The sequence below is a fragment of the Acomys minous genome (genome assembly GCF_964271855.1).
Source record: "Acomys minous genome assembly, chromosome: 17".
NCBI lineage: Eukaryota > Metazoa > Chordata > Mammalia > Rodentia > Muridae > Acomys > Acomys minous.
The window spans coordinates 49,700,329-49,717,649 of record NC_140500.1 but is presented as its reverse complement, the minus strand read 5'-3'; the positions used below and the strand labels follow the sequence as shown (position 1 = coordinate 49,717,649).

At 43.7% G+C, this 17,321-nt stretch overlaps 1 long non-coding RNA gene and 1 pseudogene across 2 annotated transcripts; one reads left to right on the top strand and one right to left on the bottom strand.

Annotated features, from left to right (window-relative positions):
* Positions 1-1,267: 1,267 nt before the first annotated feature.
* On the top strand, positions 1,268-16,606 carry LOC311588055. Its single transcript, XR_014776068.1, has 3 exons — positions 1,268-1,319; positions 5,357-5,459; positions 16,361-16,606. It is a non-coding gene; the product is annotated as an uncharacterized lncRNA (long non-coding RNA).
* LOC311588793 (NADH dehydrogenase [ubiquinone] iron-sulfur protein 6, mitochondrial-like) lies at positions 13,146-13,522 on the bottom strand (annotated as a pseudogene). The gene has a single exon. The product of its transcript is annotated as an NADH dehydrogenase [ubiquinone] iron-sulfur protein 6, mitochondrial-like (transcript).
* Positions 16,607-17,321: the final 715 nt, after the last annotated feature.

The window sequence follows — 17,321 nt, the reverse complement described above, 5'->3', positions numbered from 1 at the left end:
TTCAGTGGCTAACTACGGATTATCACAGGAATTGCAATGAGTCACATATTTTGCCTCTTGATTCATTATTTAAAACATTGGTTATTTTATACCTTAAAAGGTGCTTAATTTCCTCTTGTGGTTTGTTTGTTTTTTCATCACCAACTATGAAAGAACCAGTGTTGGATCATCTTTTGTAGTAGGTTGTGTGCACATGTTATGTATGCAGTGTTCATGCATACATGTTTGGGTGTGGGTCTACATGTATTGTGTGTATATACAGGTATCTGTGAAGGTCAGTGGTTGACATCAGGTGTGTTCCTCATTCATTGTCCACCTCATTGTTTTGAGATGGAGTATGTCATTGAACCAGAGCTAAGGGCTGGGATTGTAGCTTAGTGGTAGAGCATCTGCCTCAAATACATAAGGTCCTAGGTTCAATCCTTAGGACTGAGGGGAAAACGGAGCTAAGCAATTGGTGGACTAACTGGTCAGCAAACTCAAAGGCCCTGCCTGTCCCTTCTCTGCCAGCACCGGGGTGACAGTCGTGCGCCACTGCACCTGGCTTTTATATGGGTGCCAGGGACCTGAATTCAGCTGTTCATGCTTCCATGATAAACACTCTACCCAACGAGCAATTCCCCAAGGCCCTGCAGTGTTTTTTATAGTTGTAACATTTCATTCCATCACATAATCCCCACAATATTAAAAGCTCTAAGATGTGAGAGGCACTGCAAGGAAAAATGAACTTGGCTTCATCTGTGGCCCAGATGCACTGCTCCTGACCAAGCGGAGTGTTATTAATACACGTTACCTATAAGGAAATCTATGACCACAGTCATTACAACCAGACCTACAAAGAACTATTAAAAGTGAACTTACACTAGGCCCCATCCTTATAATCCTGGGCTTCACATTTCTTTCTTTAAAAAAATATCTAACGATATATTCTTATTTTTCATATTCATTCCTGTGTATGTATCTGTATGAGTGTATGCCATATGTGTCTGGGTGCTCACGGAGGTCGTTGCATTCCCTTGGAGTTAAAGGTAATAGGCAGTTGTGATGTGGGGTCTGGAAACTGAACTCGGGTCCTTTGGAAGAACAACAAAGTCTCCTCTTTTCTTTCTTTCCTTTGTTTGTTTTTGGGGGACAGGACTTCTCTATGTAGCCCTGGCTACCCTGGAACTTGGTTTATATACCAAGCTGGCCTCAGACTCAGAGATCGGCTGCTTCTGTCTCCTGAGGGCTGGGATTAGCCTCAGACTCAGAGATCAGTTGCTTCTGTCTCCCGAGGGTTGGGATTACAGGTGTGGGCCACCACCGCTCTGCTCAGCAAGGTATGGATACATTTCTTGATGTTCTGCCTTCACTAGGTTCTAAACGTCATTGATGAGATCCGTCTGTCTATCAATTTTCTCTCCATGCCTAACACTGGATAGGCGCCCAATAAATCGTAAAATTATATTTGGCCACCAACCAAGGCAAGAGTAGTTTGTTGTCTTGGTTACTTCTATTGTTGCCATGACAAAGTACCTGAGAAACGCAGCTTAAAGAAGAAAGGGTTGGTTCGTCTTGGATCACAGTTTGAGGAAAAGCTTGATGGCAGAAGCACAGGGTGGCTGATGACATTATGTCCTTCTTGGTCAGGAAGCAGAGAGGAGATGGATGCCAGCTCTCCATCTGCTTTCTCCTTGTGTTCAGTTTGGGACCCCAGGCCTTGGGGTAGCAGAACTCCCTTTTAGGGCGATCTTCCCTCCTTAGTTAAACCTCTCTGGGAACACTCTCATAGACATAGCCCGAGGTATGTTTTGTGGTGACTTTAAATTCAGTCAGGTTGACAATGAAAGTTAACTCTAACATTTATATAATGAACTAAAATAATGACACACAACCCTCCCCCAAATACAGCAAAGTGATAACACAATGGCTCATAAAGTGACTCAGTGAAAAAGCAACAATGTGGCAAGGGCTAGGAGTTTCTTATTTTTGGAGAGGATGAGGTCTCACTATAGCCCAGGCTAGCCCAGAACCCATCATCATCCTGCCTCAGCTTCCCCAGTGATGGGATTACAGGTGTGTACCTCCATGCTCAGGCTATTAATTTCTTTATTTTTAATTCTATCGAAAGGATCCGCACTTGTGGCTGAGGGCAAGGAAATGAGTTTTTTTAATTGGTGAACAGAGGCATCTGCCTTCATCAGCTTCTGAGAAAACAGCCTAAAATGTTTGCATTCCATGTACTATCAAGAAAAAGTGACAGAAAAATTTATAAGCATAAAACTCACACATACCTATTAATGGACTTCACCAATTATTGACATTTTGCCTCTTCATTCTCCATATATAAAAAACACATTCCTATTGTGACTAGAATCCATCATTTAAAAAAAAAAAAGACTTGTAGACCTTGAGACGTTGTGCAAAGGATAATTTATCTCTCTTTCATCATCCCCCCTGAGGTAATAATATTTTCTTCATTTATAGCTGAGTCTATAGGAAATGATTTCTCCCAGAGTTCCCAGTCAGAGCTGGTTTCAGTCACCTCCTGAGATATGTGTCAGTTGGCACATAAATCATATGGTAAAACAACAAAACAAAACACAACTTTTAATCAGGTGAAAGTTATGTTGGGGCTATCAAGACTAAGCTCATTGGGAATTTTTGGATTTCAAACAAAAATTCCCTAATGATGATTGGAAATAGAAACATACTAGAGGAATTTCAAGACAAAAATCTGTTCAGTTGTATGTTCTATTTTAACGCCACCTTTAATATTTGAATGACCCAAGAGACAAATGAACGTCAGAATGCATTCTGGTGCTGTAGGTGACCTGGAGCCTAAATAAAGGCTATCTGACCAACTCTACATCCTCAGAGGAATGACAATAAAGATCTTAATCTGGGAGAATGTTTCATTTTACTGCCCAAATCTGTGGAAGCTCACCATTGCTGATCAAACTTTTAATAACTGGTCACAACAGGACATCATTCCTGATGATGCCCAGCTGCACAGCACGTGCTTGGAATTTTCATTCCCACCTTTGTGCTGCCAGGGATCCTGCTCTTTTTTTCAGTCTTACACAGTTTTTAAACATTTGTTTACAAATTATTTCAAGTGTCAAGAAAAATTATAAGCATAAAACTCACACATACCTATTAATGGACTTCACCAATTATTGACATTTTGCCTCTTTATTCTCCATATATAAAAAACACATTCCTATTGTGACTAGAATGCATTCACTATGCAGCATTACCCATAAGCCCTTGTGTTTCCTGAGAACAAGGGTATCCTATATGCAACCACGCTGCACTTACCTACTGAAGGTAATTAAGTATTGATCAATACTTCTTTTCAAATCTACTGTCCATATGCCAGTTTTGTCAACTGATTCAATAAACGCTTTTTTTTTAAAGTACAGAATCCAAACCCAATCAGACATCATATTGTGATTGTCATCTTTAATTTTGATCAATCCCTCAGCCTTCCCTTATATTTTATAATAATGACATTTGGAAGAACATTGGTCCATTCTTTGGGGGCGGGCAGGAGCAATGAATTCTATTGATTAGATTCAAGATAGTAGGGCTCTCTCAGCCCCTCTACCTACTTCTTCTGGGTGTCTGGGATGGAATCTGTGAGGCCCAAATACTCAGTGTCAGGATTGAGATGGGACAGGGATCCCTTAGCAGTCAAGAGCCTCCCTCTTCCTCTCTGTTCTAGCTGGGCAGGGTGGTCCAGGGCTCCTTACTTCTTGGAGGCCATGAAGTTTATAAGGTCCACTACCCTGTTGCTGTAGCCATATTCATTGCTATACCAATAAATGAGCTTTACAAACTTGTCATTGAGAACAACACCAGCTTCAGCACCAAAGGTCAAAGAGTGAATATTATCAGTAAAGTTGCAGGAGACAGCTTGGTCCTCAGTGTAAGTAGGATGCCCTTTAGTGGGCCCCTCATGCCTGCTTCACCACCTTCTTTCTGTCATCATACTTGGAAGCTTCCTTTAAGTGGCATGTCAGGAGCATGGAGCACAGAAGGTCATCCCAGTGAGCTTTCCATTGAGCTCTGCAGCAATAACCTTGCCTACAGTGCTGGCAGCACCACTGGATGCAGGGATAATGTTCTGGGCATCCCCGTGGCCATCATGCCAGAGAGTCATCCACAGTCTCCTGGTGGGATTGATGGCATGAACTGTGACCATGAGTCTCTCCACAATGCCAAAGTTGTCACTGATGACCTTGGCCAGGGAAACTAAGCAGTTGGTGGTACAGGAAGAGTTGTAGACAATCTTGAGTGAGTTGTCATACTTCTCAGAGTTCACACCCATCACAGACATGGGGGCATCAAGCAGAAAGGGCAAAGATGATGACCTTTTTTGTTCCACCTTTCCAGTAGGCCCCAACCTTCTACATGGTGGTGGAGACACCAGGAGACGCCTCAACATACTAGCATAACCCATTTTATGTTGGCAGACTCTTCTGGAAGATGGAGATGACCTTCCCATTGATGACAAGTTTCCCATTCTCAGACGTGACTCTGGCGTTGAACTTGCCATGGGTATAGTCATACTGGAACATGTAGACCATGTGGCTGAGGTCAATGAAGGGGTCATTGATGGCAACACTGTCCATTTTGCCCGAGTTGAAGGCAGCCCTGGTGACCAGGATGCCCAAATTGCCAAGTCCACTCACTCCAACTTTCACTATTGTGCCTCAAGGATGAGCCTGGAGTTGTAAAGATGATATGGCTGTCTCTGGAATGGAAAAGAACATTCTTTTCCATTCTTAAATGAATCATGTAGATCAGAAAAGAAAAAAGAAAAAAAATGCAGCTTTGAGGCTGTTATCCCCCACTTCCATTTACAGCTTTTGATTGTAACTGCATGGAAAAGAGTGAGGATGTTGCACAGCTCCTTATTCAGTCCCAAGAATAAGTCGATAATAAACGCTGGATACAGAATGTGTTAAAGCAACGCCTGGCACATAGGATCAGTGCCCAGTGAAAGTCCTCAGTGCAGCCTACCCATCACAAGTGTGCCAGGTGGAAGAGGACCACATACCAGTCTCTCTCTCTCTCTCTCTCTCTCTCTTTCTCTCTCTCTCTCTCTCTCTGTCTCCCTTTCTCTCTCTCTCTCTCTCTCTCTCTCTCTCTCTCTCTCTCTCTCTCTCTGTCTCCCTTTCTCTCTCTCATTTTAATCACATTCACTGAAATTATAAGATGGGAAGAAATTGAGTGGTTATTGAAAATCTGCCTTTTCCAGAAAAGTAGGCTTTCTTAGCAGGCATCCGGAAGACTCCTGCAACAAGCACTTTGTTTATCCCCCCAAACCTCAACACCCACTGACATGTGTGTTCTGCCTTTTTCCCCTTAGGTTGGTGTCTAGCATTTCCTTTCTTGCTGTTCTTTCCTTCTCTCCACACTGTGGGGTACAATAGCCTGGTTAGATTCTGCTGGGATGACTTGTGGAGCTCTTGGTAAGTTCTTCATCATCTAAACAGTCTATATACATCTTGAGAAAGTAAACATTTTTAAGGTGTGTGGTTAGTTGACTTAAGGAAACCATCAGTGCCTTGCTTGGGCATCCTTTGCGTATGAACAATGAGTTAACTGCAAGCACTTTATCATTTGGTTATCATTCAATTTTATTATCATCCAGAGAGCAGACATTGTTGCTGTCTGTCTACTTTGCTTTCATCCCTCCACAGCCAGCTTTCAACCACACATCATGTAACGGACGCACGTTTAGGGAGTGGTCACTAGCTCAAGGTCCAACAGGTGGGATTTGAGTAGAGATCTCTAAGTTCCACTCTGGCTGGATCAGTCTCTGCCAGGCCTGTTTACTATATGTTGGTGCTCATAGCCGTGCATCCTGGAAGGCAGACTTCACATGTGCTTACATGACAACAAAGCAACACATACAAATAAATACTCACATACAGGAGTGTGTGGGGGGTGGGGGGGGGCAGAGATTGGTAAAGTACACATACTTGAACCAGACTCGGAGGCAGAGACAGATGGATCTGAGTTCGAAGCCAGCCTGGCCTACAAAGTGAGTCAAGGACAGCTGGTCTTAAAAAAAAAAGAAAGAAAGAAAGAAAGAAAAAAAAATGACAGACACAACTGTGTGTTCCTGTAATCCTAGTACTGATGAGGTAAACAGGAGAACCCTTAGGGCTTGATGGCTGGCAAGTCTAGCTGAAGTGTTGAGTTCCACACAGTGAGAGATCCAGTCCCAAAGCAAAAGTGGGTAGTGATTGAGGAAGAAACTCACTGTGGACCTCTGGCCTCTACACTTAGGCATATGTACACACTCATGGACACCTGCAGGAATATGTCCAGGCACACAAAAATAATTAAATCTATGCAATATCAAGAAAATCAGTGCTGGAACTCTTTTCATTTCTTTTAAGGTTGTTTTTATTTTGAAATACAAGGGAACTGTGGGAAGGGGCCATCACCATCTCTTGAGGTCTCAGAGCCCTCTTAAAATTCTAACTTCAGTTCTGGGCCCTTTAAAAACAATAAAATGGTGTTTCATTTTAAAATATTCTTTTCATTACTTCAGAGAAAGCTTCCCTTATGTCGAGCTAACAAGCTTTCCCTGCAAAGCCTGGCTGGGAGGCAATGTACTTGCCAATGACTGCACTCCAGGTATTTTGAGTGATTAGAGCAGCTCGCTAGAGAAAAGAGGGGGCATGGTAGTGCACACAACCTGTGTTTCAGGATGCTACGTGGAGGTTTCAGGAGCAAGATTGTTTTCTGACTTTTCTGTTGAAGGATTATTAATATTGAATTATTATTTTAGTGAAACCAGAGGTTACTCCATAACCAGCTTTATACCCAAATAACCACACAGAGAGACCAGGATCTATTTATTAGCCTATAGCACAATGCTGCCCAATAATTACTCCGTCCTAAACCTCCATGCTAGTATAGTTTAGTCCCATTCAGATTTCCCACTTTATACTTGCTTTTAAATCATCTCCTAGACCTGGCTCATTTCTCTTGATGTTTCCCGGTCTCTCCTTGTGACTCCATCCTCTCCTTCTCTTTCTCCCCGCCTCACTCGATCAGGATGTCCCACCCTATTCTCTGTTACTGCTCAGCATTGGCTAGTTGGTTTTTATTGGCAAAACAGAGACCAAATGGTGACATGTTTACACAAACTTGAAACAGGAGATACTTAGAATAAACATCACAATGCAGTGTCCTGATTGAAACCAGAGAGCGGGGTGGAGAAATCAACATCTGAATGACCAAGGGTAAACTGTGCCCAGTCCACAAGAACATGATACCAACACATTTCATTCCTTATGTTAAGTCAGCTAAGGAGCACATTTTCACCGTATATTCTGAGAAAATGTTCTTCTCAGTACTTTATTAGTAACTGTACTTATTGTTGAGGCTTATTACGATGCTTCTCCCTGTTCTCCTCCTCCTCCTCCTCCTCCTCCTCTTCCTCCTTCTCCTCCTCCTCTTTCTTTTGAAACAGGGCCTCACTATGTAGCTCTGGCCAGCATAAAACTCCTATGTAGACCAAGCTGGCTTTGAACTCACAGAGATCTACCTGCCTCTCTGCCTCCTACTGCTGGCTTAAAAGGCATTCTTCACCACGCCCAGTTTGGGATTTATTTATTTATTTATTTATTTTTGTAGTCCATTATATTTTTCTCATTTAATTTTCTTATTTTTTATTTTTTATTCAGATTACAACTCAATTGTTCTCCCATCACTCGTATCCTCCAGTTCCTCCTACTCTTCCACCCCCACCCTATTACCCTCCCTTGCAGGAGGGACTTATTTCTTTAAAAATCCTTTTAGCCTGGTGTGGTGGTGCTCGCCTTTAATCCCAGCACTCGGGAGGCAGAGGCAGGCGGATCGCTGTGAGTTCAAGGCCAGCCTGGTCTACAAAGCGAGTCCAGGACAGCCAAGATAACATAGAGAAACCCTGTCTCAAAAACCCCCTCCCCCCAAAAAATCTTTTTATTCCCCCACTGGGGGCCATTGGGGAATAAGTTGAGGGAAGATGTTAGTAGGGTTACACAAAGAATTTTTGTTGACTTAAGGAAATCATCTATCAAGTCACCCCTCTCTCTCGTAGACCTCTTTCCTTTTTGTTTGTTTCTTTGAAACAGGGTCTTACTCAAACAATCCCAAGTTAGCCTGGAACTTGCTGTGTAGCCAAGAATGACCTAGAACTTCAGATCCTTTTGCCGCTACCTGCCAATCTTCTACCTTGAGGACTGCAGGATGTGCCACCATGCCTGGCTTATGTGATGCTGGGGATTGAATTGAAGCCGGGGCTTCTCGTATGCTAGCCCTTTAGTATATTTTAGCCCATACACTTACATCCCCAGCCTCATATGTTTCTTTAATATCTGTGATTCACTGTTCCTAAGTATAATTGGCTTCTTTTAAATGACATATACTCAATGTTGCTTACCTCAAAAAAAAAAAAAAATCAAAATCCAAAGTCTCCTTTTCTATCTTACCCATATAAACAAATGGATGGGTGTTGTCTAGTAAACAGGTATATGTTTATAATAATTGGAGTGAGATCACCCCGCCCGATGGCTGGTGGACATGCCAGCTGGTGAAAATAACCATGCTTATTATTGAAGGAGCAGTTGCTATCTATCTGTAGGCATGTCAGAAGGTACTTGACTCTCACTCAATCCTGACGTCAAAGCTCAGGGCCGGTCACTGGTACAAGCTGCTTTAGGAAATGGAGATAATGCGCCTGGGAAAGATTACAGGCGAGCCAAGGCAGCCGCACAGCTCACGATCCCCTTCCACTCAACTCCACAGGCTAGCCTTTTTCTGCGTCCATCTTATGTGCAGCTTGAAGGGGTTTGGGAAGTAAGTGTTCACAAAACCAGAGAAGGAGCGATTGCAGAGGTCTAAGTATGCAAGGGCAGAGCCAGGTCTAGAATGTCAAAGGTGAAAGAAGTTTCAGGTAGGTGGTTTGAGTTGGGAGGGTCTGGTTGGTGAAGTGTTTAGGGACATGGAGTGGGAGGAGGACTGTCCTGAGGTACAGCCCCAATGTGGCAAGGACAGGTGATGTTGGGAAAGCTACGGAGGTTGAGATCCGTCAAAACCCTTATTGTGAGGTTGGAGAGATGGTCCAGTGGCTAAGAACACTTGCTGTTCTTGCAGAGGACCGAGGTTCTAATCCCGGCACCCACATCAGCTGCTCACCACCCACCTGTAACTCCAGTTCCAGTGGATCTGACGCCCTCTTCAGGACTCCGGGGTCACCTGCATGCACATGGTTCACAGACTTTTATACTCACGACCGCATAGACACATAAAATACATATTTTAAAAAAACTTTTCATTGTTCTAACTCCTCAATAGGAAGAAGCCAAGGAAAATTAGAATAAGGCAGAAAAGGTGGGATGTTTGAAAGGAAATAGTTTGATAATTTCCAGTAAATATAACAAGGCCACACAGCGATTCCCTCTTCTATCCTGAGGCTTCTTTAATAAAGAGAAGCAGTTTGCAATTCACATATCAGCTGGATCCAAACCAGCTTCTGAAGTGTTTGAAGGTGATTAACTGCAGTTTGCTTTTTCTAGTAGTTTAAATACTCCCTTTGGAAATCTTGCCAAGCTTGTCATTTGTTTCCAAACTCATTCGCCTTTAAAACAGGAACAAGATAAACTCCGGCTGAGCCTGTGTCCTGCATAATGAAGTTCACTCAATTAGAAAATATTGACTGGCCGAGGGTACCTATATCTTCTACATCAATAGAAGCACTTAAAATTATTTTATTTATGTGTATGTGTGTAAAGCACTGAGTGTATTTGCACATGTGTACATAAGTGTCCATGGCAGACAGAAGAAGGCATTGGGTCCCATATAACTGGAGTTGCAGGTATTCTGAGCAGCCCAACAGGGGGGCCTGGGAGCTGAACTCAGGTCCTTTAAGGACAGCAAGTACTCTTAAACTCTGAGCCATCTCTCCAGCACCTAGAATCACCTTTTCCTATCCCTGGATCTTCCTTCCACTTAAGCCTTAGCTGGCGTTAAGAGCTGTTTTAGAGACACCTGTATTTATTATTTTGCCTTTTACTAAATAGACTGATACAAAACAGGTGGGGATAAAGGCCAGTGTAGTGACTTGAATGAGACTGGTCCCATAGGCTCATGTATTTGCACACTTAGCCCCCAGCTGTTGAGCCATGTGGAAGGACTAGGAGATGTGCCTGATGGAGGAAGTGTATCACTGAGTGGCCTCTCAGGTTTCAAAAAAAAAACCACACCAGGGCCAGTGTCTCTCTTTCTGCCTACTGCCTGAGGATCAGGATGTAAAGCTCTCAGTCACTGCTCCAGTGTCATGCCTGTCAGCTTCCCACCATGATGATAACAGACTAACCCTCTGAAACTGTGAGCCAGGCTCCAATCAGATGCTTCCCTTTGTAAGAGTTGCCTTGGTCATGGTGTCTCTTCCCAGCAATAGAACACGGATACCGATCATCTCATTAAACACAGAGAAGTCAAGCTGGTGCCCACATAGAGCCTTCGCCCTTGTGCTCTAGGGTCTTTGATAGAGGAAGTTACTTTGCATGCTGCCAAAAGAGAAATGTAGGCACAAAAAAACAGAGACTAGCTATCCCAGGGACCTAGGAGAAACCAAATACTGCTGTTCTAAAAGGAAAAAAAAAAGCAGCAATAAACTTCCTCTTCATGGCATTCTGCTATACCCATAGATCAGTGCCTCGCGCAGCCATCATCAGAGAAGCATCCTCCTGCAGTAGATGGGAACAAATTCTGAGACCCACAGCCAGACATTATGCAGAGTAGGAGGAGACCTTGGACCACTCACTCCGAAATGTGACGTCTCCATCAAATTCCTCCCCTTAGGATTCAGAGAACCCCTAGGAAGAGGAGGTGGGGAAAGTGTAAGATCCAGAGGGGATGGAAGACACCAAGAAAACTAAGGCCCTCCAATCCAAAATGAACAACACACATATGAACTCACAGAGACCGAGGGAGCATGCACAGGGCCCGCATCAGATGAGGTCCTAGACCTGAAAGGATACGTGGGCACATCCGTAAGCCAGAAGCTATCTCCAACTCATAACCACTTGCAAATGAAAATCATATATCTTTTCTCCTCCTCCTCCTCCTTCTTCTTCTTTTCTCTCTCTCTGTCTCTCTGTCTCTCTGTCTCTCTGTCTCTCTCTCTGTCTCTCTGTCTCTCTCTCTCTCTCTCTGTCTCTCTGTCTCTCTCTCTCTCTCTCTTTACCCTACAGGCTTTTTGTGTATATATTATGGTTTTTAATTTAAATGTTTTTATGGTATCCTGAATGTGCAAATGAGTGGGTCGCTGTTTCTTGTGCCTTATCTCGGGCTCTTTTCCTTCTCTTTGCATGTTTTGGCTAACTCCAGTGTGTCAGTTTTTGTTTTACCTTATTTTATCCTGTAGAAGCCTGTTAGTTTTCTAATGAGATTCAGAAGTGTGGGAGGCAAGGGCAGGACGGCAGTCAGGATTCATTTCATGAGGGGGAAAAAAATCTATTTTCGAAAACAAACCCAAAAAGCCAGGGGCCAGGAGTGATGGCACAGGACTTTAATCCCAGCACTCAGGAGGCAGACGTAGGCGGAATGTTGTGAGTTTGAGACCAGCCTGGTCTGCAAAGCAAGTCCAGGCCAGCCAAGGCTACACAGAGAAACCCTGTCTCAGAAAAACCAAACCAAACCAAACTAAACCAATAACCAAAACAGGCAGTGTCGTGACACGCCTTGCTGAGATACATAAAGGATGAAGGCTGTAGGCGTGGGGTGGGGTTGTTGTTTCCTCTGACGTCTGCTTCTCTGGCCAGGTTTCTACATTCGCTGCTTCTTCGGTCCTTCCCACTACTGGGTGCAGGGAGAGCATCAGCGCTTCAGGTAAGCATGTCCAGCTCTATGCTGGCCATCTTGACTGTCCATCACACAGACAACTCAGAGGACTCATGTTTCTTTTCTCCTCCCTTTCCTGGTACTATCGTCATCAAACCTCGACTTACTGATTCCATCTAATATCTGTCCATCCAGTTATGAAATCCTATGTACTTTGTGGTCTGTCCTCCTGGATTCATTTTTCTATCACTGTTAAGACACCGAGACCATCTCGGATCCCCTGTTCCTTTCTGTTTCCAAAAATCATATGGCCCTTCTTCCTCTTTAAGAGCCACACCTTTCTCTTCTTCTCACTTATATGTCACTTAGGATGCTCACCCAGGCATCCCAGGACAAGCTACCACTCTCAGATTCTCTAGCCTGAGGAGGGAACAGCCTATTGAGTGCAGGTAACCTCCCTTCTGCTCCTACTTTCCAGAGCTTGGCTTTTGTAGACCCCACGTGTCTAACTGTACCTGGATTATTATTTTATTCCACAGTGACCTTTTGATTTGTCCACATTTCACACATGGCATGATTTCTTGCCTCTTTTTTAAAAATAGCATCCCATTATGTGGTTTAAACTGGTCTTAAGAACCCTAGGACTCAAGCCCTCGTCCCGTGTCAGCTTTCTGAGTGTCTAGGTATAGATATGTGCGGCCAATAAAATACTCTGCTTAATTTTATGTATTTTTTAAAAAAATATTTTTATTTCATGTGCTTTGGTGTGATGCTTGTGTGTGTGACTGTGTGAGGGTATCAGATCCTTTGGAACTGGAGTTACAGACAGGTATGAGCTGCCATGTGGGTGCTGGGAATTGAACCTGGGTCCTCTGAAAGAGCAGCTGAACCATCTCTCCAGCCCGGTACTTTTTATTTACTTTTATTTGTGTGTGTGTGTGTGTGTGTGTGTGTGTGTGTGTGTGTGTGTGTTTGCATGTGTGCACATGTGCGCATGTCATAGTGAGAGTGTGGAGCTCAGAGAACAACATTCAAGGAGTGATTTTCTCCTTTCACATTGTGTGTTCTGGGGATCCAACTCAGACTGTCAGATTGGCAGCAAGCACCCTTACCTCCTGAGCCATCTTGGTGACTCACTCCTGCTATTTGCAGGCCAGATTCTATTCCAGTATTCATGTATGATACATCTGAAAATTGTCACTTTTCTCTTTTTTGGGGGGGGGTGGCAGCATCCTTTATTCATAACAAGGGACACCATTCACAGAGCAGTGACCTCACACCAAAACATCTAATGTGGAGATGCGCCATGGGCGTCAGAGGACCAGAACATAGCCCACACTAGTGATAGTGCTGCTTGGCAGGCCATAGTAGCCACACGACTCTGTTTTTGTTTCTTTGTCCAAGTCTATGTACGCCTTGGGGTGGCCCAGGGTACCACCCCCTCCATCGCAGGATGTGATCCAACGGTCCACCTCATTCACGAGCTGTTCTGCTATCAAATCAATGGCAATGTTCTCATTCACTTCTTCCTGACGATCTACAAACCGAATCCTCCTGTAGTCTTTTTCATCATAAACCTGGCCGGTGTGCGTGACCTTCTGCTCCGACGGCGACACCCGCACCCTGAAACCCCGCACAGCCCTGAGGAGGGGAGAGCCTGCAGCCGGCGGAAGGTCAGCGCCGCTGCCATCTTGCCGGTGTCACTTTTCCCTTTATGGGCTATTGTAATTCTCTTCCTTGCCTATCACTGCTGGGATGAAAGATTTATTTGGTTCATACTTCAAGGGAGACAGTCCGGCATGACAGCGATGGCATGGCAGCAGAAATGGGAGGCAGCTGGTTGCATCGCCTCTGGCATCAAGAAGCAGGTAGAAGCTGGGCATAGCAGCACGCACCTTTAATCCCGGCACGTGGGAGGCAGAGGCAGGAGGATCTGAGTTCGAGGCCGGCCTGGTCTGTAGAGTTCCAGGATAGCCAGAGCTATGCAAAGACACCCTTTCTCAATGCCCCCCACCCAACATACAACCCCCCAAAACAAACAAAACAAAAAGAATAAGTTCCAAACCCCAACTCTTGCAATGGCTTTGCTAATGTTTAGGGAGGTTGTCCCACCTATTCAGAAGACCCCTCACAGACAATACCAGAGTTTATGGTGACCCTAAGTTGCATCAAATAAACGATTGCAATAGGCCATACAGCTGTTGTGATCAGTGCTACAGCTAATGCTACGCATCAGAACAGGCATCATTTTGACATTAAGATTTCATTTGATTTTGGTATAGATGCCAAAGTAAATCTATTGGATCATACTATACTTCTATTTAGAGATTTTAGGATTTGATTTTTTTTTTGAGGAACTACCATGTCACTTTTCAAAATTAATGTTCTACCAACTCCTTGTATTGCCAACATAAGTCACCTAACGCAGATGAAACCTTCCTACTACTCCTAGCAAATGCTTTCTTTCCTTCCTTCCTGATAGAATGTCCATACAGTGAGAACAAACAGGAAGGGAAAGCCCCCCCCAGACAGCCTTAAATATAAAGCAATAAAATGCCTTGTCTGTAAGGATAATCTAACCTTCCTCGGGTGTTTTGTTATAGTATATGGGGGGCTAACATACACCGCAAGAGTCGTCCTTGGGGGCTCTGCAGTTCAGAACACTTCTTGCCTTTCCGGAGGACTGGAGTTCAGTTTTTAGCACTTATATTGCCAGTTCCCAGTGGCCTGGAACTGCACTTCCCAGAGATCTGATGCTCTCTTCTGCCCTCCCCAGGCGTCAGCACACATGTGCAATGTGCTCATACACACACATGACTGTAAGAACAAAATATAAATTTATCCTCATCCACAGAGTTCTAGGCATGGCCGTCTGGGTCTTGCTGAAGCTTTGGGTGGGTGGTAGGAACTACTTCAGGATATTCCTAAAGTGCATTCCTTCCTGATGGGTAACACCGTGGAGACAAGGCTGGTGACACAGCTCCCATATGCAGGTCAGAGGACGAGTTGTGGGAGTTGGCTCTTGCCTTTACCATGTGGGTCATGGGGACCAGATTCAGGCTATCAGGCTGTCAGCAAAGGCCTTTCCCTACTGGGCTGTCTTGCTCATCACCCTTCCCTACACATTTTCGCCAGCATTTAAATGTCACCTTCATGCTAGCCAGCTTAACGTGTGTGAAATGACAGTTCACTGTGGCTTCAGTTGATGTTTCCCTGACGATTGATGACGTCAAGTACTCTTTCTTATACGTCATATGTACGTCTTCCTTTGAGAAATATCTGTTCAGGTCCTTTGTTCATTTCTAAATATCTTATTACAGAGTAATTTGAACTTCTTTTGTTTGTATCATCTCATTTGATGCTCATAAGAGCCTTGGTATCTTACAGGGCTCCATTTGTAGTGATGAAAGAGTATGGTTAAGTGGCAGCCATGTGGTTGTGAGCTTAGAAAGGGGACTCAGACCCAGACCGCCTGGTTCTGGAATCTTCACTCATATTCTTGGTTCCAGACACCTTTACCACGCCATGGGACAGGTGGAAAGGGGCTGAAAGAATGGTCACAGCACGCATGGCACACTGGGCAGTACGAATTCAGGCAGTATAACGTTTGAGACTAGAGACAAATAAGTGAATGTGAATACTGTTCTCTTTGGTCTTAGGGAGGGCAAATGACCCATCCAAGATCATTCTGGTTAGTGGTACAGATAAGGTGTGAGACCAAGTTCAAGTACTTTAAGATATGTGAGACTTTTGAAAATAGGGAAAGTAAGGGTTAGTGAGGTGTCTAGGTCGGAAAAGGCACTTGACTTGGTGACCTGAGTTCAAACTCAGGCGCTCACACAAGAAGAGGAGAGTAGCAGTTCACACAAGTTGTCCTGAGATTGCCTCATGGCCCCCCTCACACAGGATGAATACAAGTAAAAAATAAAAATAAAAAAGAAGGAGAAGAAGAAGAAGAAGAAGAAGAAGAAGGAGAAGAAGAAGAAGAAACCTAAGCCTATCACTGATTTTACATAGTCAGCTCAATTATTTTTATTAAATTGATCAAGGTGTATATATAACTATTTCTATAATTCAATTTTACAACATTGTTCTCATATACTTATTTGCGGTTAATCTGTTTCTACCTCCAGCCATGTGCAACCATTCATCCCTCTCCCGTCTTTGTAGACTTGTACATGAAATTATACAATATGTGATCTTTTACAGTGACATCTTCATATAATGTTTTTAGATGGATATACATCACTGTGTATAGCAATACTGCTTTCTTTCCTTCTTATGTGGACTAGCAGGCCGTCCATGCTTCCTTTTTATGGTTGACTAATACTTTACCTTAACCCACATTTTGCTTGCCCATTAACTGATCCACTCATTTTGGCAATCACAAATAATTTTGCTATGGATATTCACATATAAGATTTTGCTTGGACATATGTTTCCATTTCTTGCACTATAGAGAGCTTGAAATGGGTTGGGTAAATTGCAAGGTAACTATTTTTCACTTTTGTTTATGTTTAATTTATAGTATTTAATCTCGAAGAAAACATGTTCTATCATTTAAACCAAGATGTGAAGACTGGAGAAAGAAAAGGCCAAGGAAAGAAGAAGGGAATCGTCTAGGCAGTGGAAGAGTGCCAGTTTCTTTGTTCCATATGTGATACCTATAAGGAAATAAATATGTTTTGCATTGAAAACCCAACTCAGAGTAGCATTAAGGGAGACTGGAGAGACCTCAGCACTTGTGCAACAAGCTTGGGTCTTCCTCCTTGGACACACATGTAACCGAGCACTGTGAAGAGCAGAAATGGACTGACGGGCCTTGTTGGCTGCCAGAGTAAGGAGAAAGCGTGAGCTCCAGGCCCAAGAGACCCTGCCTTAATGCCTTAAAAGAATAAGACAAGGAATGCTGTACCCAGTGCCCTCCTCTGGTGCCCACACATGCATGGGCACATTCTTCTCCTGCAATACATGTGCATGACACTCACATACACATGTGTACACACACACACACACACACACACACACACACACGCTTTATGAGAAGAAGTGTGCCCTTTTCTTGAAAGTCAAAAATATGCCTGCATTACACTAGGGCTGTCTTTTTCCAGTCTGCATTGAAAAAATTCCACCAGAAATTACTTTCTGAAACTCCACACTAATGAAAATCAAGGCAAAGCAAGCAAACAAAAACACAAACCCAGACTGTGGCCTGATAGATAGGTTGGAAGGAGAATGTGGCAAAAGCAAGAATGTGCGACTGATCCTCGCGTTCCTTGTCTGTGTTGGGGCAAGCTAACCACCTCCCACGCACTGCACTAACATTTGCAGAGCCTAAAAGTCACAGTTCCGCTTTGTTGCTTCCCAGAAGAATAGCGGTATTGGCAAAATACAGGATGATGATCATATCCGAGCCATGTCTCCCTGAGATTTTTTTTTCCCTCTTTGTCAGATTTTGTGAACATTGTTTTGTGTGGGAGGCTGGGTGT